The sequence below is a fragment of the Equus quagga genome, chromosome 1, assembly GCF_021613505.1.
Source record: "Equus quagga isolate Etosha38 chromosome 1, UCLA_HA_Equagga_1.0, whole genome shotgun sequence".
Lineage (NCBI taxonomy): Eukaryota > Metazoa > Chordata > Mammalia > Perissodactyla > Equidae > Equus > Equus quagga.
Window position 1 is genome coordinate 43,803,435 of NC_060267.1, and position 21,998 is coordinate 43,825,432.

Below are 21,998 nucleotides of genomic sequence, written 5' to 3' on the forward strand. Positions count from 1 at the left end.
TTTCCTGCCACTAAGGTGATCATATGGTTTTACTTTTTATGTGGGTTGATTTTCAAATCTTGAGCTCACCTTGGATTCCAGGGTAAACTACTTTTACATACATATATGTACTTTATATACATATATATACACATATATATAACCAGATTTGATTTTTAAATATATCATTAAGAGTTTTTGCATCTATATTCACAAGGGATAATATATACTTTTCTTGTAATACATTTATCTGGTTTTTCTATCAGAGTAATGATGGTCTGATAAAATCAGTTGGGAAGTGTTTCTTGATCTATTTTTTGTAAGCGTTTGTGTAGAATTGGTATTATTTTTATTTAAAAGTTTCATAGCCTTCATCATTGAAGTCATCTGGGTCTAAACATTTTTCTGTGGGAAGATTTATAGATTATGGCTTTCTTCTTGGAGATAGTATAGAGTTGAACCTTTTAAAAAACCTGACAATCTTTGCTTTTGAATTGTTTAAACCATTTATATATAATGTAGTTATAGATATGGTTAGGTTTAAATGACCACCTTGCTAATTGTTTTTTATTTGTCTCAACTGTTTTTTTCCTTTTCCTAACTTCTTTTGGACTGAATATTTTTTTTCTGGTTTTATTTTATCTCCACTATTTTTTTTTTTTTGCATTTTAGTGATTGCTCTACAACATATAATACTTTTTAAACTTTTGGCAGTCTTCTTACAATTACCATCGTACCATTTCACGTGTAGTGTAAAAATGTTACAACAGTATATTTACCTTTCTCCCTTCCTTTCTTTTGTGCTACTATTATATTTTACTTCTACATATGCTATATATCCACAACAATTGTTATTCTTACTCTATAAAATATATTATTTTACATATTTATATTCTTATTGTATAAATGTGAATACATTACTATAGTCAATTATCCTTTTTAAACAACTTTACTAAAATATGATTGACATAAAATAAAATACCCATGTTTAAAGTGTAAAATTTGCTAAGTTTTTATATAAGCATATCCCTGTGAAACCTATACCATAATTAGATAATGAAGATATTCATCACCCTAAATCTTTCTTATGCCCCTTTCCAATCTCTCCTTCTTTCCCTGCCTGTCCCTGTTGAGATGATCATATGTTTTCTTTTATAGCCTGTTCTTAAGGTGAATTGCACCTTTAATCCTCTAGTCCTTTCTTGTGGTTCTTTCCTTGGTCTTGGGCAGTTTTCTCACATGCATGAACCTTTCAAAATTCAGCTGAATACTCGCTGGCACCTTCTACAGATCTCTAGAGTTCTCTCACACTATAGCTGGCTCCTCTCCAGGACTCTGCTCTGTGAACTCCAGCCGCCTTAACCTTCTTGGACACCCAGCACCAGGCTCTGTTTGGGTCATCCCCCCAGCCATGCTGCAGCCTGGAAACCGAAGGTTCTTGGTGTACAGGTAGCAATGTTTACACTCAAATAAGGTTGAGAGAGTTGTGTGGCAGAGGCGATGAGGCTGGGTGGGACATGCAGGCGTCAGAGAGAGCTAGGACAGAGGATTGAGGGGGCCGCAAGGTTGAGGGATAGTTATTTGGGGGAGGGAGGTTGGATCATGTGTAAAAACCTTAGAGAAGGAGGCAAATATTTAGAAGCCGGATTAAGAAAGGGAAATGAACACGTATTGAGCATAATGCTGGCTGCACAGGTGACATACAAGCAATCCTTCAGCCAGCCCAATAATGCTTTTGTCCCTAAATTCACTCTAGGTAATTTGTGAACTAAATGTCTCCTTTTCATCACTTTTCCTCCTCATGAAACTGAGGGTGACTTTTAGAGGCCCCTTAAACCTCATTATGCTATTGCCTAGGAGGAAGACAGCGTTAAGGTTTCAAAGAACCCTGAGCCACTTAGGACTGAAGCTCCACTAAGATCTCCAGGACCCTCTGGAACTGATTAGGATGCCACACTCCATGTCCTTGGCCACTGTATGTGGCAAGCCTGATTCCTCTTCCTTTGATTTCTCCAGAGAATCCTGCTTTTATACTGGAGTACCAGAGCTCTATATCCTCCTGGCAAAGCAGGCACTTGAGGGCAGATTCTATTGCAGGAGAAAGAAAAGATGCTGATAGGCAAAGCAAAGTCTTTGGTGGATGGTGCACATGGGATATAGAAGGTTGAGCAATTGGCCATGTCAGGGAGGTCCAACAAGAAGTAACAAGTGGAGCATTGGCAACAAGTGGGGCCCCAGAGGGCAATCTAAGAGTATTGCAGATCCAGACAGGCATTCAGTTGCCTACATCAGGGCTTGCTGACAGCACAGAGGAAACAAAGATCAATCGCTCTCCTGGGCACATTATCTATCCCAGGTGCCCTGCCTATTGTTGGCTTCTTGGATCCAGAGTTTTGGAACACAGGATCATTGGCAGTTGGTGGAGTCTAAATTATTCATACATTCTTTGACTTAACAGCTTGTAGAAACCACAGTTCCAGTCTTTACAGTCTTTATAGGAGCTCTGCATTTGAATGAGGAATTTCACTGCTTAAGATTAAATCTAGGAACAGAGGGGAATTTACGGGAAAGACAAAGGGAGTCTTCTCCCCTATGCATTATAAAACTTGAAACATTATGTTCAGGGATAAATAATGGGCAAGAAACAGATATATAAACAGATTGTTTTCTCTTGTGTAAGCATGTGCTTCTTCCAGTGTCAGCATTTGATTGCTTTGGGAGTTAGGCATAATACCCCGTGTACACTGCTATCAGTGCATTTCCACACTGTCTAATAATCATTTATGCATCTGTCCCTGAACTCTTTGTGAAAAGGAACTGAGTCTTATTAATCTCTGTATCCCTAGCACCTAACAGTGATGAATGATAAAAGGTTCACCCCTTTCTTACCAAGCATGTGTTATTCCAGAAGCCCTTTGAATTAGAAATTCTTTCGTAGTAAACACCATATCTTTCTTTTCAAGGTAAGTAGGAAGTAACTCAGAACAATACCTAACAGGCATTTAGTGAGTGTTGATGATGCTAATGATGACATCTAGTTTCCATGGCAACATGTACTTATCCTTATAGTGTTTCTTGGACTATGTGAAATTAAAAAAAATATATACGCTTCTTCCCACATTGTGAGAAAATCTTTTGTATTACAGTATTTCTATCTACCTTATCTTCTTTATAAATGTATTTATTCTAAGTAGTTGAGTCGATGTATATGCTGTGGACTATAATGAGGTCAAATTTAGGAACAATATTGGGGGCGGCAAGGGAGAAGAGAATAAGGGAGGTGGGTTGTTAAAAATACATCCATGGCAAACTCATTTCAGGATACATTGCCTTTCTTTTTTCCTCCTCCATTTCCCTTCTCTGATCCCCATCAACTCAACTAAATGCAACTCTCTTTAAACCTTGAAATCACTTCAATTTCTGGATAGACCATCCTGAAAACTGTGAAAGGAGGATCTAAACTATTTCTAGAATGTGTCTATCCAGGCTGAATAAGTATTCAGCTGGTGTGCACCAGTGCGGCTATTCTGATTATTAAATACCAAAATACTTTCTTACTGGTTAGTCACTTTCACTTCTGTCTCTCAGCCCCCCAGTTCTCTTCCCTGGGAACAATCACAGTTAACAACTTCTTATGCATCCTTCTAAAGATATTCTAGAATTATTCAAGCAAATATAGAAATACGTGTTCTTTTTCTTCCCCACGAATGATAGCATATTATACACACTGCTCTGCACCTTGTTATTTTCACTTAACAGTGTCTCCTAATGTATCAGTCAGCTTTTGCTAGGTAACAATCACAACAATATCAGCAGCAGAGAGCAATAAGCATTTATTTCTCTCTCATGCGTCTCTCATGCACTTATTTCAGCCCACACGTGGGTGGACTAGGGAGGCTCTGCTTTGGGCTGCAGGTCTGCAGACCGGCTGAGGCAGTGTTGCTTCATATGGAGGGGCAGTGGATGACCATGCTATGTTATTCTTGTGGTGATGACAGATGCACAGCTAAATAAGGTGAATGATTTAAGCTCATTTCAAGCCTCTGCTCGCATCACATCTGCTAGCATCTCATTGACCATAGCAATTTACACAGCCAAGCCCATAGTCAAGAAGTGAGGACGTATACCTCACTCACTCTGAGGCCATCACAAGGTCATGGACATATAACATTACTAGAAGCAGTAGAACTGGGACCAATAGTTTAATATACCATAAATTCTATTTTATTTTACCCTCTCTCTATTGATGGGCATTTAATTTGTTTTTACCCTTTTCTTCTTAATCTACTTCAAATTAATTCCAACTCTGAACTTCCATTCCACCAAGGTCATGGGAATCACTCCCTGTTATTGAAACTTACCTTAGCCTCAGGGTGGTACTCTGGCAGCAGGATCAAATGCAAGTCAAAGATCAGAGAAACCCCTCTGAGTCACCATTATTGATCTCCACCGGTTATTATAGAGGAAGGGTCCAGGGGACACAATCATTTTAGGACATGTGACACTACTATTTCCATGTCACAGGACTCTTTAGTAATACTCGGACTCTGTGCTTCAAGTTCAATCTCCAACAACAGTCACTCTTTCTACATGTGCCTTGATATTAGATGTGGGTTAGCAAAAGCGGGATCTTTTGGGACATGTTTTGCAGAAAAGGAAATATCTCTATATACTTGGGCTCCTTTTTTTCATTATTGCAACAGAGCACGTTAGGTAGTTTTACTGCTGCAAAAATATTCAAATAGAGTTGTAGAAAAAGAAAGTTATTCTAAGTTTTCTCTGGATATACACCTATCTACACACTAGGCAAATTTCTCAGTGTATGAGAAGAATATTGCTACATAGCCTATGTGCATCCATGCATTTCCAACACTGTACAATCTTCATAAAAGAGAAATTGGGAGGTAGAATATAAAGAAATTGACTGCAGTATTCTGCCTTAGTAACAAACATAACTTTGGACTTTTTTAAGTATATGACTACCTTCTTAGAATTCAGGAAATCATTCTTCCATAAGAGGCTGGGGTCATCTTTCTTCTATCTCTAAGAAGGGACATTCATATATTGATCTATTCCTTTACTGGTTCTGTATTGAGCACTTCACTAAGCCCCAGTAGTGGGAAGGCAAAGGTAAAAACGTGCCCTCCTTTCCTCATGGGGCAAAAGCGGGGGAGTGTTGGCTGAACAAGCTAGCAGAGACTAGTCCCATGGAATGTAAATGCACTAATAGAAGCTTGTGCAAGGCATAAAGTTGGCACAAAGAAGGGCATACCTAGGCAGATGGGGACAGATTTTACATAAGAGGAGATATTGATCTGGGATTTGAAAGATAAGCAAAAATCCATCAGCAAGACAGTGGAGGAAGGGTGTCCCAGGCAGTAAGGACAGAAGAATGATTACAGTAGAGCCAGGAAACAGCATGGCATGTTGGGGAAGTAGAAGCAGTCAGATTGGCCAGAGATTAAGATATGAGGATGGTGACTAGTGCAAAATGAGTGTGAAAAATTAGACATGGATTCCGTTTTATTAGGGCTTAAAGCAGGGGAATAACATGACTGATTGCATTTTGGAAAGACCCTTCTGGAAAATGTGAGGGATGGATTGGATGAGTGGGAGGCTGAGGATTGGCAAAGGCTAGGATAAGAAGCAGGAGACTGTGGGAACATCCTGATGGGAATAAAGAAGTATAAGTGGAATATGGATCCTAGAATGATTGAATTTGACATATTTTAGGCAAATCTCATCCTGCTGTTCCTCCCACTAAAAATCCTGTAGTTGCTCCCATTGCCTTCAGACACAATATAAGCCCATCAGCTGGGCATAGCAAGACAGTCCTTAAAGGGGCTTCAGCTACCCTTTCTCCTATCTCCCAGCTCCCCCAGTCTGCATCTTATGTTCAAGCTCTTTTCCAGTCTCTGAACCTTGCTGCTTAACCTGGAATAAATTACCCCCTCGTCACCGGATAAGCTTATGTTTACATTTCAAATCCTGTTTCAGGCCTCGCCTGCCCTGGAGGTCACTGTGGATTCCCTCTCACCCCTGGTTTAGGTGCTGGCCCATGTGCTCCAGGACACCTTGTATTTCTGTCCTGTTGACTTGAGGCCACCATGCCGTAAACTGACTCCCTAAGCAGACAGCGAACACTTTGAGAGCAAGAACTGCGTCTTTTATCTCTAAACCTCCAGCCCTAGAATAACGAATAGAGTAGGCTCTCAACTAATGCTTCTGAGTGAATGCGTGAAGTGGTCCAACGATGCCTGAGACTCCTTATGCTCAAGTTCTACCTCTACTGGAGTTGTTTTAATACATTAGAAAAATGTGCTGTTAAAACTTAAATCTGTGGAAAAGAGCCGGAACATGTAGCATTGCTACTAGGTCCAAATCGAAGAGGAAGCATCTGCCTCAGGTCTTGGCAGCTCTCCTTGCCTCCCTCTAATCTGTTCTTTTATCCAACAGATGTCTGAGTCCTGCAACCTCTAGATGATTCATAACTCAAGGGTTGGGGGAGGGGGTTTTTGTACCAGTACTTTGTACTCAAATCTTTCCAATCCCATGTGTGATAACAATTTTCTTTTCTTCTGTTGAGGTGTGTGCCCATATATAGGTTTAACTATGAGTAAGCATTAAGAATTTATAATTACTAGTTATGGAAGAAATGACAGATGGGTTTAGGCTCCTGGGAACCAGCGGAGAAGAAGGGAGACCAGGAGTCAGAGCAAGTGGTAGAGGACATTTAGGAAATGAAAGTAGTCGGTTTAGAGAAACCCGAAAACAAGAAGAAAGCAGCCCAATGTGTTGCGGTAGCCCTTGTTTGATCTCCTTATCACTTTAGGCAGTGGCTCTAAACATACGACCATGACCCTCTGGGAGGCCTTGGAATTACTGTAAAGGACTTGAAATCCAAGTGAAAACTTGTGTTTTTTCAATGGATAGATAGTAAAAATACAGTTACTGGTATATGAGGGTTTCCATACTTAAAAGATTGGGAGTGGATCTTGAACTAGTAGCTCTCATCCTAGGCTGGAAGCACTAATTTTCTATTTGTATATTACCCGATAATGTACAAAGATCTTTTCCTTACACTAATATATTCCTCATAACCCTGTGGGTGGAGGCGTCCTCATTTTTCAGATGCAGAAACTAAGACTTAGGCTGTGACAAGTATATGATCTCATGAGTTTAATTGATTCAGTTGGGATGAGCTTCCATATTCCATGGCTTTTAGTTCAGTGCTTTCTTCTCTACATCACAAAGACTTCTCCGTGGGAAAAAAAACACATCCAGAACCAAGAATAGAGAAAGATGGGACCAGATATAAAATATACATTTCTAAGGAATCAAAGGAAACGAACAACATTGCTGGGAGCAAGGCTGAGTTCTTCTACTTAACAATGGTATTGCAAACTAAGGGATTCTGGAAATAAGACTTGGTTATGAAATTGAACAACAGTACATTATGGCAAGCTAACCATAAATAGTTGTGCTTTATTCCTCCTCGTTCATTGAGAAGTCTTTTTCTGTTTTTGCATTCAAGACAGACCCCAAATTATGTTGTTGAAGATTTATTTTGAGAGTAGATACTAGAGATCATTGAAAATGTTACATTCCCAAGGACATAGATCTAAGAATGAACTTCAAACTTCCATTCAAGTACCAAAGAAAGAAACAGATGGGACACGCATTTAATACAAAAATTTAGTGCCTTTTTTGAATCATTAGAATATTTATTCTAGGCAGCAGCGTAATAAAGAATGTATAATTCCTGCCGGGAAATCTGCATCCATCAGACCCAAACTGTGCTAATGTAAGCATTTCACATAGATCGTCATCTCCTGCTCAGTTCAGTGAGAAGAGCAGGGAGCCGCAACCCATAGAGAGATGGATCTTCTATGGAAGTCCTCCAAGTAGCTGATAATAGAAATAGCTATGATTTATTATTGTTTATTAAGAGCTAAGTAGTTAACTAAGCACTCTAGCTCCTATCTACCTACACTGATAATTAGAAAATTCCCATGATGCATAAAAAATTAACCTAATTAAGGAGTAAAGCTTAAATAAGAATTACCCCAATTTTTACAAAAAAAGAAGCTTAAGTAAGGTAAATGACTTGGCCAAAGTCACACAAGCAAAAAGCCGTAGGAAGTGGAACAGGGATTTGAACTGAAGGGTGTCTGAAGTCAATGTCCATACTCTTAACTTTATAATAAGTATTCCTAAAACGAGCACTGTACAACATTCCCTGGAAATCCCTGGAATTGAAATTTAGGTCTGGGTATTCTGAATACATTGTCTGATTTTTAGCTGTCTTGTCTGTAAACTCCATCCAAACTGAGTGTGTATTCTCTCCATCAGACACAAGGTGGAGCTAGTGCACTAAAAAGCCATCATAGGCATTGTGGGGACCAGGACAGGATTTATTCTAGGAAGTCAGCAAAGGCTGGTTTTGATTGGAAAAGTGCTAAAAAGATCACTCCCTGTGACAGCTGGCTTTTTTTTCTTTTCTGGATAATGTAGATGAAGAGGAAGATGAGAGGTCTCTGGAGGTGTAGAGAATTGCTAGAGCCAAGAGCTATGTGGGATGAATGTATAATCAATGAATTCTGTTCTTTCCCAGGAGTGGTTTTAATAACCTGATGTGTGGCTGGGCTGGTGGGTTGTGGAAGCAGAGCACGATATTACCCTGCCCTGTGTGGCCTGCCTTCTCTTAGAGAGTCCAGCCTTTCATATTATGCAATAGTGAGAGTACTAGTTGTATCTAGTGTTTCAAATGGAATGTCTAAAATGAGGATGATGATGATAACAGTTGTTACTATGTTAGCACTCACGTGCACGGTGCTTTATAGTTTGTAGATCTCTCACTTGCATTTATTATTGAGTGGATGGATCCTCTCACTGAGACTAGACCTTCCTGAATCAAGGGACATGGGATAAGGGCAGGATGGGATGGGGTGACTCATTTCTTCCGTGTCTGAGAAGGTATTCTAGTAGTAGCATTCTCTGGAGAAGCAGAACCAAAGGCATGCACATATATATATTCTTTGGCAGTTCAACAATCATTTATGAGAATTCACTGAGAGCCAAATTGTTCTTGCTCTTCTTGTCCCCTCCAATTCTTTTTGTCACAGGATTGAAGGAAACAGCCCCCTATCGAGTCATAAATAAAAATAAGTCAGGGAACAATGTATTAAATTCCATTTAGTGCTCTTCCCCAAGTTCCACTGGAATCATTATTTGTCTTGTACCCTGATCCAGCGGTTGGTTGTAGGGTGTGTTTCAGAGTTCACTCAAAGGCTGGTTTGTATCATTTCCACTTCCTGAAATAGGAAAGGCAGGCCTTGTTTATGCCCACAGTTCATTCCTGGAAACCATACCTTATGGGGATCTGTGGTAACATAGATCACTTTCCCCTTAAGACTAGTGTCGTAACTGAGGATCATAGTCCTTTTCCAGCTTCTGGAGGCTGCCCACATTCATTGGCTCATGGTCCCCTTCCATCTTTAAAGCTAGCAAAGGCCAGTTATATATATATTTATGGAGAAAGAGAGACAGCGAGAGATTGATTGATTGATTAAGGAATTGATTGGCTTCTGCGACGAGGGTGCTGGCAAGTTGGAAATCCGGAGAGCAGGCCAGTGGGTTGGAGACCAGGAAAGGGTTGATGTTGACATTGCAGCTTGAGTCCAAAGGGAGTTTGCTGGCAGAATTTCCTCTTCCTGGGAGGATGTTAGTCTTTTTCTTAAGGCCCTCAACTGATTGGATGAAACCCGTCCACATTATGGAGAGTAATGGGCCTTTCTCAAAGTTTGAATGTTAACCCTATCTAAAAATTACCTTTACATCAACATCTAGGCATATCTGACAAAATACCTGGGTACTGTGCCCTAGCTAAGTTGACATATGAAATTAACCATCACAAGTATGCAACAAATTCTCTGCGGGACCTGAGGGAAAAATGGTGTAACTTCTGCCATCTTTGCTGGCATTCAGGGCAGTTCATCTCAATTTCAGCAAAAGCAATCCACTCACCTTCTCTTCTGCCCCTGAAATCATATAAGTTGACAATGCTATTCTGGATAATTACACAAAATATTTTTATGTAAATATATAAAAAATCAAGAATTTGGGGTCAGCCCTGTGGCTGAGTGGTTAAAGTTCTGCATGCTCTGCTTTGGCAGCCTGGGTTTGAGGCTTTGATCTCAGGCACGGACCTACTCCACTCATCAGCTATGCTGTGGAGGCATCCTGCATACAAAATAGAGCAAGATTGGCACAGATGTTAGCTCAGGGCTAATCTTCCTCAAGCAAAAAAAAGAAGAGGATGATAGCCAATGGATGTTAGCTCAGGGTGACTCTTCCTCACCAAAAAAATAAAAATAAAAAAATAAAAAATCAAGAATTCCATAAAACATGGCTTCCAACATTATCATTCCACATTATGATTATAAGGTGGTTTTGAGATTTCTTTTTTGTGGAAGTACCTAGAAAATGCGTGTAATGAATAAAGTGCTTTTCAAGTAAAATGCAGAAGCATTAAACATTATTTCTGAAAGATCCCTAGGCATAATATGTTTGGATTCACTCATTTTACAGATCGATGGAGACACAGAAGAAGAAAATGACTTGCTCAAGGTCACACAGATATTTGATGAGAGGGCCTGGGTCTGCTGCCTGCAGTTCCATTGTTCTTCCTGTTGCCCCATGCTGCCTCCACATAAATGTGCAGCAATAACCACTTGGACTACAAATGCCCAACCAGTTGTGCTGTGCAACACGTGTCTAAATATGCCCAACAAAACCAAAAAATGTCAGTCCTGAGTAGGTTGGCGGTTAATAAAAGAAAAATATGAAAATGTTGAAGCCCAGTCTTCCCCATTGAAGTACAGATGCTAACTTAATAAATCTCTGCTGGACGGGGTGGCAAAGAGCTGGAGGAAAATATTTGGGCCTTAGGCTCCTGTGAGCATTAGGCTTGGTGACGGCACTGTGCCACTGAGCACAGTACTGTCAAGTCCTAGCCAGTGACTTTGTGTCTTCTGCAAGCAGAGATATCACAGGTCTACACCACTACAGAAATTATACGCACGAATTATAAAACAATTTCTGTAAAGAATACAAATACGGTTAGGTGAGGATTACAGATTGAGGGCAAAGGGGACCTGATCAGTTTACTCAGCCAGGGAATTTTGACTCCCCATGCTGGCCACCAGGAATCTATTTAGCCTGTTGTATGAGTTGGGGGAAATAGCAAAGTTGACTTCAGAATTAATATTTAGGCTCTTGGAGGTAATGTGGTGCCATTTGAATATCCACAATTTAGCCCCAAGGGAACTTGTTCCAAAATTGAGATAAGTGAGAAACTTGAAGCAGACTGAGAGAAAAGAGACACCTCTAACAGAGTTGTAATAATAGAGGAGAAAGTGTAGTTTTCCATACTAAACCGAACATCTTTGGTTGGATAGAAGGGAAAGCTGTTTTCAGGCCAGTGAGCAGAACCATGAGGTCAGTGTAGGAGTTGTGGGGTGTAGCAACAAGATTCAGGCAGTGCTGATGCCGGGCCCCCAACATCTGAAGGACTGGTAAGTACAACAGCAGCGGCAGATTTCTTCTCACCAATGAATTTCAGTTCAGTTTAATTGGAAAACATTTACTGTGCTCCTATTATGCGCCAGGTGTGGAATGCAATGTTTTCAGTGCAATCCTAGACAGAGATTTAAGATATACAGAAGCTACACAGGTAAAGGAGATTAAATTTACCGGAGAGTAAGGGAGTATAAGGTATGACAACCCCTCACAGACACGTTCCTGATTTGGGCTTTGAAGAAAGAATAGGAGTTTTCCAAGTAGGTAAGGAAAAGAAGGCCATTTGAAACAATGGAAATAGTAAACACATTTTTCCAGATAGGTATTGTTATGTTAACGAACCACTCAAAACTTAATGGCCAAAGACAACGGCAATAATTTATTTTGCTTGTGACTCTAATTTGGTCAGAGTTAGACAAGGATTGCTTACCTCAGCTGAGGCAGCTACACTCGGGGCTGGTGAATCCACTTTGAAAATGGCTGGCTCACAAATTGGTCCTGGCTGTAGGCTGGAAGTTCAACCTGGCTGGGGACTCCTATATGAGCTGCTTGGAATTCTTCAGAGTGTGACTGGTTAGTGGCTGGTTTAAGAGAGAGTTCAAAGCACATGGAGAAGCTATATTATCTTTTATGATCTAGCCTAAGAACTCACATAGTTCATTTCTACCATAATCTTTTTTTTTTTTTTTTAAAGATTGGCACCTGATCTAACAACTGTTGCCAATCTTCAGGTTTTTTTTTTTTCTGCTTTATCTTCCCAACACCTCCCTCCCTACCCCCCGGTACATTACATAGTTGTATATCTTAGTTGCAGGTCCTTCTAGTTGTGGGATGTGGGACGCCACCTCAACGTGGCCTGATGAGTGGTGCCATGTCTGCGCCCAGGATCCGAACCCTGGGCCACCGCAGTGGAGCGCACGAACCTAACCACTTGGCCATGGAGCCAGCCCCTCTACCATAATCTTAAACCAATCCAGATTCAAGGGTTGAGAACATAGATTCCACATCTCAATGGGAAGAGTTAAGTCACATGTAAGAAGATATTAATGTGAACGTCTAGAAAATTCAATCTGCTATGGGCACAAAGGAATGAAACATCATGGCCTGTTCAAGGTATTTCTTCTTTTTCATTCCTAAAACGGTAAGCAATAAAGATTTTGTTTGTTTATGGGGGAGAAGGACTAGCAATTCCAGCTAGGCAAATCTCGCAAAACTTTAGGGCCTCAATATTTTATCTTTCAAACAAGTATAACCATGCTTCCTTTGCCTGCTATCATGGTGCTTTCTCCCCACCCCCCAGCTTTATTGAAGTATAATTGACGTATGACATTGTGTAAGTTTCAGGTATACAATGTGGTGATTTGATCCATTTAAGTATTGTGAAATGATTGCCACAATAGGGTTGTTAATATCTCATCCCTTCACATAATTACTATTTCTGTTTTTGTAGTGAGAACATTTAAGATCTAGTCTCTTAGCAAATTTCAAGTATATAATATAGTGTTGTTAACTGCAATCATCAGGTTGTGTATTAGATTCCCAGAACTTATTCATGTTATAATTGGAAGTTTGTACCCTTGGACTGACATCACCTCATTTCCCCCACCCCACCACCCCCTGGAAAACACAAATCTACTCTCTCTTTCAATGAGCTCAGCTTTTTAGATTCCACATACAAGTGATATAATAACAGTATTTGTGTTGCTCTGTCTGACTTATTTCACTTAGCATCATGCCCTCCAGGTCCATCCATGTTGTTGGGAATGGCAGGATTTCCCCCTTTCTCATGGCTAAATAATATTCCATTGTAGATATACCACATCTTCTTTATCCATTCATCCATTGATTGACACTCAGGTTATCCGTATCTTGGCTATTGTGAATAATGCTGCAATGAACACGGGAGTACAGATATCTCTTTGAGATCCTGATTTCGTTTCATTTGGATACATACCCAGAAGTGAGATAGTCAGATCATATGGCAGTTATATTTTTAATATTTTGAGGAACCTCCATATTGTTTTCCACTGTGGCTGTACTAATTTACGTTCCTACCAACAGTGCACAAGGGTTCCCTTTCTTCCATATCCTTGCCAACACTTCTTAGCTCTTGTATCTTTGATGATAACCATTTTAACAGGTTGAGGTGATATCTCATTGTGGTTTTGATTTGATTTTCCCTGATTATTAGTGATATTGAACACCTTTTCATGTACTTGTTGGCCGTTTGTATGTCTTCTTTGGAAAAACGTCTATTCAGTTCCTCTACCCATTTTTAATTAAATCTTTAATTTTTTTTTTTGCTATTGAATTGTATGAGTTCCTTATATATTTTGGATATTAACCTCTTATCAAAGAGATTGTTTGCAAATATTTTATCCCATTCTGTAGGTTGCCTTTTCATTTTGTTGATTGTTTCTTTTACTGGGCAGAAGATTTTTGGTTTGGTGTAGTCCCACTTGTTCATTTTAGCTTTTGTTGCTTGTGCTTTTGGTGTCAAATCCAAAAAATCTTTGCCAAGACCAATGTAAATGAGCTTTTCCTCTATTTTTTTCTTCTAGTAATTTTATGGTTTCAGTTTTTTATGTTCAAATCTTTAATCTATTTCAAGTTAATTTTTGTGGGTGGAAGGGTCCAATATCATTCTTTAGCATGTGATTATCCAGTTTTCCCAACACCATTTATTGAAGAGACTATGCTTTTCTCATTGAGTATTCTTGACTTCCTTGTAAAATATTAGTTAACTGTATATGTAAGTGTTTATTTCTGGGCTGTCAACTCTGTTCTATTTGTCTGTGTCTATTTTTATGCAAGTACCATACTGTTTTGACTACTATAGCTTTATATATAGTTTGAAATCAGGAAGAGTGATGCCTCTAGGTTTGTTCTTCTCTCAGAATTGCTTTGGCTATTTGGGGTCTTTTGTGGTTCCATATGAATTTTAGGATTGTTTTTTAATTTCTGTGAAAAATGCCTTTGGGATTTTGATGGGGATTGTACTGAATCTGTAGATCACTTTAGGTAGGATGGACATTTTAACAATATTAATTCTTCTGATCTATGAATGTGGAATAGATTTCCAATTGTTTGTGTCTTCTTCAATTTCATCAAGGTCTGATAGTTTTCAGTGTACAGATCTTTCACCTCCATGGTTAAATTTATCCTGAAGTATTTTACTGTTTCTCTTTATTTCTTTTCAGATATTTTGCTGTTAGTGTATAGAAATGCAATTGATTTCAGTATGTCGATATTATACCCTGCAACTATACTGAATTTGTTGATTAGTCTAATAGTTTTTTGGTAGAATATTTAACATTCTCTCTATATAAGGTCGTATCATTTGCCCACAGAGACTATTTTACTTCTTCCTGCCCCATGTGGATGCCTTTTCTTTCTTTCTCCTGCCTGATTGCTCTGGTTAGAACTTCTAGTTCTATGCTGAGTAGGAGTGGTGAGAGTGACCACCCTTATCTTTTTCCTGATCTTAGAGGAACAACTTTCAATCTTTCACTATTGAGTATGATGTTAGCTATGGGCTTGTCACATATGGTCTTTATTATGTTGAAGTGCATTCCTTCTATATCTAAATCGTTGAGTGTTTTTTTTTTTATCATGAAGGGATGTTGTATATTGTCAATCTCTTTTTCTGCATCTATTGAGATGATCATATGATTTTTACCTTTCATTCTATTAATGTAGTTTATTACATTTATTGATTTGTGTATGTTGAACCATCCTTGCATCCCGGGGATAAATCCCACTTGATCATGGTGTGTGATCCTTTTAATGTGCTGTTGAATTTGCTTTGCTAATATTTTCTTGGGAATTTTTGCATGTATATTCATCAGGGATTTTGGCCTGTGGTTTTCTTTTCTTGTAGGATCCATATCTGGCTTTGATATCAGGGTAATGCTGGCCTTGGAAAATAAGTCTTAGAGATTTTTGTCCTCTTTGATTTTTTGGAAGAATTTGAGATGGACTGGCATTAATTCTTCTTTAAATATTTGACAGAATTCACCAGGGAAACCATCTGGTCCTAGGCTTTTCTTTGTTAGAAAGTTTTTTATTACTGATTCAATCTCTTTACTTGTTATTGGTCTAAATAACAAAATAATGAAATTTTAAAATAAGAAGAATTATTCAGATTTTCTGTTTCTTCATAATTCAGTCTTGGTAAATTGTATATTTTTACAAATTCATCAGTTTCTTCCAGGTTATTCAATTTGTTGGTGCTTAATTGTTCATAGTAGTCTCTCATGATCCTACGTATTTCTGTGGTGTCAATTGTAATGTCCCCTCTCTCATTTGTGATTTTATTTATTTGAAACTTTCTCTTTTTTTCTTACTCTAGCTATCTGTTTGCCAATTTTGTTTATCTTTTCCAAAACCAGCTCTTAGTTTTATTGATTTTTTCCTATTGTTTTTTGGTTTCTACTTCATTAATTTCTGCTTTGACCTTTGCTATTTCCTTCCTTCAGCTCACTTTGGGCTTAGTTTGTTCTTCTTTTTCTAGCTCCTTCAGGTATAAAGTTAGGTTGTTTATTTGAGATCTTTCTTTTTTCTGAATGTAGGCATTTATCACTATAAACTGCTCTTTTAGAACTGCATTTGCTGCATTCTATAACTTTTGACAGTTGTATTTCCATTTTCATTTGTTTCAAGATTTTTTGATTTCCATTTTGATTTCTTCTTGACTCATTTGTTGGGTGTTCAGGAGCGTGTTGTTTAATTTCCAATATTTGTGAGTTTTCCAGCTTTCCTCATGTTATTGATTTATAGTTTCATACCATTGTGATCAGAAAAGATACTTGGTATGATTTCAGTCTTCTTAAATTTGCTAAGATTTGTTTCATGACCTATCAGTGATCTCTCCTGGAGAATATTCCAAGTGAACTTGAGAAGAATGTGTTGTTTTGATGCTGCTGGATGGAAGGTTCTGTATATAACTGTTAGATCCATTTGGTCTAGAGCATGATTTAAGTCCAACGTTTCCTTATTGATCATCTGTCTGAATGATCTATCCTGTGTTGAAAGGAGTATTGACTTCCCTTACTATTACTTTATTGTTGTCTGTTTTTTCCTTCAGATTTGTTGGTACTTGCCTAATATATTTAGATGGTCTAATGGTGAGTGCCTATATATTTATAATTGTTATATACTCTTGATGGACTGACCCCTTTATCATTATTATCATTATATAATGACCTTCTTTGTCTCTTGTTATAGCTTTTGGCTTGAAGTATATTTTGTCTGATCTGATCTAAGTATAGCTACTGCTGCTCTTTTTTGCTTTCCATATTCGTGGAGTATATTTTTCCATCCCTTCACTTTGAGCCTACATATGTCCTTATAGCTGAAGTGAGTCTTTGTAGGCAGCATACAGTTGGGTCTTGTTTTTCCATCCAGCCAGCAGCTCTATGCCTTTTGAATGGAAAATTTAACCCATTTACATGTAGAATAATTGTTAGTTTAGTAGTAGTAGTAGATAGTAAGGACTTACTAATGCCATCTTATTAATTGTTTTCTGGTTATTTTGTAGTTCCCTTGTTCCTTTTTTTCTCTCTTTCTGCCTTCCTTTGTGAATTGATGATTTTCTGTAATGGTTACTTTGATTCCTTTATCTTTTGTGAATCTACCGTAGTTTTTTGTTTTGTGGCTACAATGAGGCTTACATAAAACATAGATATAATATCCTATTTTATGCTAGTAACAACTTAATTTCAATCACATTAAAAAACTCTACCCTTTTGCTCCTCTCCCCTTTGTGTTTTTGATGTCACAATTTATCTCTTTTTATGTTGTGTATTTATTAACAAATTTTTGTAGCTATAAATATTTTTAATATTCTTGTCTTTTAATCTGTATACTAGAGTTTAAGTGGTTAACACACCAGCAAATACAGTATTAGTGTATTCTGAATTTGACTATATACTTATTTTTACCAGTATTTTATATATTTTCATATGTTTTCATGTTACTAATTAGTGTCCTGTTATTTCAGCTTAGAGGACTCTTTTCAGCATTCTTGTAAGGCAGGTCCAGGGGTGATGAACTTCCTCATCTTTCGTTTGTCTAGGAATGTCTTTCTCTCTCCCTTATTTCTGAAGGACAACTATGTACTATGGCATGGCCTTGATGTAAGGAATTATTGGTTGTCTGATGAATATTCCCAAATACCATTTTCTGAATCAATTCCAGTGGATTAGAATCACCACTCTCAAAAATATTTAACCAGTATGTACAAATTAATTGGTTGCCAAAGGTAAATGTCTTATTTTAATGTTCAAAATTTATGTTTATTTCAGCTTCTTTATCAAAGGTAGTGAAATTTATAAGCCTTTTCTTGAATACATTCTCAGAGCAATTCTACTTTCTACAATAGCATGCAAATAAACTTAAATAATTTGCTTTATTAGATTTATCATAAATAGCAACTTATATGGCCAATTTGGCCAGCATTGTGTGTTTCTTATCACAGCATTTTCTCAATGTTTTACATCTTTCAGTGACTGTTTTCCAACATATTCTTGGGCTCACATTATAGTATAGCAGTTCTTAATTTATAAGCACATTGAGAATTAATTATTTACAATATATTTAAGCAACAGTATAGTAGACCTGTAGTATGAGTTATAGTAGCCAAGAAAGCGAATCCTATGACAACTTTTTGCTGTTTTATTAATTACTAAATATCAACTATACCCAACACCAAACAAATCTCTTCTTTATATATTATAAAAATTCTAAGATATTTTATTGCAGTTCTATCTATCCCAGATCTCCATACAAATAGATCTTTGCCAGAACAACTTTTAGGCCAGTGTGATGCATAGTGGTTAAGAGCACGGCTGTGGAGTAAGACAGACTGGTTTTATATCATCGCTCTACAGATACTAGCCGTGTGTCCTTGGACAAGTTACTTAACTTCTTTAAATCTCAGCTTCTCCACATCTAAGATGTGAACAATAATACCTATTTATAGGGCTTTTCTTGAGAAAACTGGAGAAATAATGCTTATGAAGCTCTTGGTAAAATTCCTTGCATATGTTCTCCATAAATGTTGATTTTTAGTATCTATGTTATTTTGACTAAGTTGAGGTGAATAGGTACCATGTAGTTGTAATGTTTTCTACATTTGAACTTATAGATTATTTTTGTGATAATATATTTTGCATGTTTCTTATAAAATTAGGTTCAGCTGTGAGTTACAGAGGGCTAAAACAACAGTGGCTTTAAAAACACAGACTTCTTTCCTTTTCCACATAAAAATTAGGCTGTCCAGGGCTGGTGTGGTGGTTCTATTCTAGAAAGTTCCTTGGAATCCAGAATCCTTGCAGTCTACCCCTCTGTCATCTTGTGGCCATTATCCTCCTGATCTATAATGTTAGCTATAGGCCCAGTCACTAACTTTACATCTTAAGAAGCAGAGTGGAAGAATGCTTGAAAAATAAAGTGGATGAGGGGCTGGTTCCATGGCCTAGTAGTTAAGTTCAGTGCATTCCACTTCAGCGGCCCAGGCTTGGTTCCTGGGTGTGGACCTACACCACTTGTTGGTGGCCATGCTGTGGCAGCCACCCACATACAAAACAGAGGAAGATTGGCACAGATGTTAGCTCAGGGCAAATCTTCCTCAGGAATAAATAAATAAATAAATAAATAAATAAATAAATAAATAAAGTGGATGAGAGAGGCAAAGGACATAAGACAGTAGCCTTTTAAGGAACGTTTCCAAGAGCTGACGCATATTTCTGTGTTTATTCTATTGTCCAGAATTTAGACACACGTTCAAACACAGCTGCAATGGGGGATGGAAAGTGTGTTCTCTATTCTGAGTGGATATTTGCCCAGCTTAGAATTGCAAGTCCTCTTACTGTGAAGGAATGGGGAGAACAGATACTGGGGGACACTGGCACACATCTCCCACAATATGTAACTTGTCTATTAAACAGATTCTACTCACTGTGATATAAATATGAATGATTTATTTGTCCAATAATTTCTACCAATTGCTCTGCCAAACTACCATTTCCTTCAGGGAGCCAGCTCCGCTAATGATATTTCTGTCTGGTTCCTTGTGCTTTGGTCACTTTGGGCTGTTCAGAACAGTCTTCTCTCGATTTGTGAGCCCCAGTCTCTTCATTTAAAAACATCTATCTGACCTTTAACTCAAAGCTCTCCTCCTCCTCCCCCGAGTTCGGGTTGGACTAGGAGTTCCAGGGATCTAGAGGTAATGGGCACCCGGCTTCACCTCCCCTCTTCCCTCTCCCTCCTTCTTCCTGCTGCTTACCTCCCTGAGACAGAGTCAGGGACAAGGGTGAGGGACACAGATGGTGGCATCTTCCTACCTTTCTTTTGGCCCTTCTCACTGCTCTGGCTGGTCACTTGAAGGTCCCGTGGGAGCAGTGGGGATTCCTTGAGGCCCTGCTGATGAGGCTCCCTCCTGCATGCTCCAGTGGTGTTGGTTGTAAGTTTACTGGCCATCTGCTCTTCGTGGCCTCCTACTCAGGGTCTGCAGCCACTTGTGGAGTCTATCTTCTGCAGGCCTCAGGAAAAAAGAACCCGAGGGGGCCATCTGCCCCTCCCAACCCCGCTATGCCCCTGTTCCCTGCTCTGTGGTGCTCTTTCTCCTGCTCTGGGGGCAGGTTAACAAGCCTGGTGGTCTTAAACTGCTTAGACATCCAACTGGAGCAAGCTCTGCCCCCTTCCCTTCTTTTTTTAATTTTTTTTCTTATTGTATTAAAATATTTACAAAGAAAAATTTGCCATTTTAACCCTTTATGCATATTTAATTCAGTGGCCTTAATTACATTTACAATGTTGTGCAACTATCACTCCTGTCTATTTGCAAAACTTTTTCATCACCCAAACAGAGACTTTGTACCCAGTAAGTAAAAACTCCGTTTCCCTTCCCCATAGCCCCTGATAACCTTGAATCTGCTTTATTTCTTCACGAATTTGCCTATTCTAGATATTTCTTATAAGTGAAATCTTAGAATATTTGTCCTTTTTGTTTGGCTTATTTCATTTAGCATAATGTTTTCATGGTTCATCCATGTTGTAGCATGTGTCAGAAATTCATTCTTTTTTATGGCTAATATTCCATTTTATGTATATACCACATTTTGCTTATCCACACTTTTTGACTATTGTGAATAACGCTGCAAAGAACATTGGCATATAAGTATCTGTTTGAGTCCCTGTTTTCAATTCTTTTGGGTAATATATCTAGGAATGGAGTTGCTGGGTCATATGGTAATTTCATGTTTATCTTTTTGAAGAATTGTCAAACTCTTTTCCGCAGCATCTGTACCAGCAATGTACTAGAGTCTCAATTTCTCCATATCCTCGTCAACACTTATTATTGTCTCCTTTCTTGATTATAGCCATCCTAGTAGATGTGAAGTCATATCTCATTCATTGTGGTTTTGATTTACATTTCCCTGATGACTAATGATGTTAAGTATCTTTTCACCTGCTTATTGGCCATTTGTATATCTTCTTTGGAGAAATGTTTATTCAAGTCCTTTGCCTCTTGTTTTAAACTGAATTATTTGTTTTTTCTTGGATCTCTTCCCTTCTGGTAGCTACCACAGGGAGAGAAGAAAGGGGAGAACGTCTCTTCAGGTTGCTGCATTATCCAAGAGATCACCTTCTTGTGCCTCTGGTCTTCCTCTTGTGGCTGTTTGTTGCTGAGTCCGTTCAGGCTCTTGTGCCCCTGAAGTTGTGGAGAGGGGCTGTGGTAATGCGAGACTCACAGCCAGAAGCAGGCTTTAAAAACTGTGTTCCCAGGAACCACCTCTGGAGTCTCAAAAAGATCTTAATCTGATCTGTCATGAACGTGTTTCCTGTGTGCCTAGAGTAATTCAGTCTTAGAGCAGGAAGAGACCTTAGAGTTCATTGGGTCCAACTCCATCATTTTACAGATCCGGCTTTGCAGGTCCTCAAAGGCGAGGTAACTTTGCCCACTATTTTGCAGGTATAAACCTGATTTTCTTAATGCCTGGTGTATATGTCACTGTGACTGGTTGTAAAAGTGTGCCTTCACTTTTTGTAATCTGGAAGAGGAACACATTAGTGATACGACCTATTTCTGTTTTCCCTTCTCCAGGTGACAGAGGCAGATTCAAGATGAAAATATTTTGTCATCAACTCTAATATATGGATGGTTTCTAGGCGTTTTGGGATCAGGCTATTATACTAAGTGAATGCAGATGAGCATCACACTTGTCTAGCACTCCACTCTTTGCAAAGTGGCATCAGCTTCTTACAACATCCTGACGATCAGCGAGCAGTATTACTGTTCCTATCAGTTGGGTGAGGACATGGCCAAGACCATCAGTAAACTGGTGACAGCTTTTGGTGCAGATCACAGTCCCTCATCTCTGTGAAGGTGATCTGGCTGTCACCCTACTGATTACCAGCAAGCTGCAGTGGAAAGA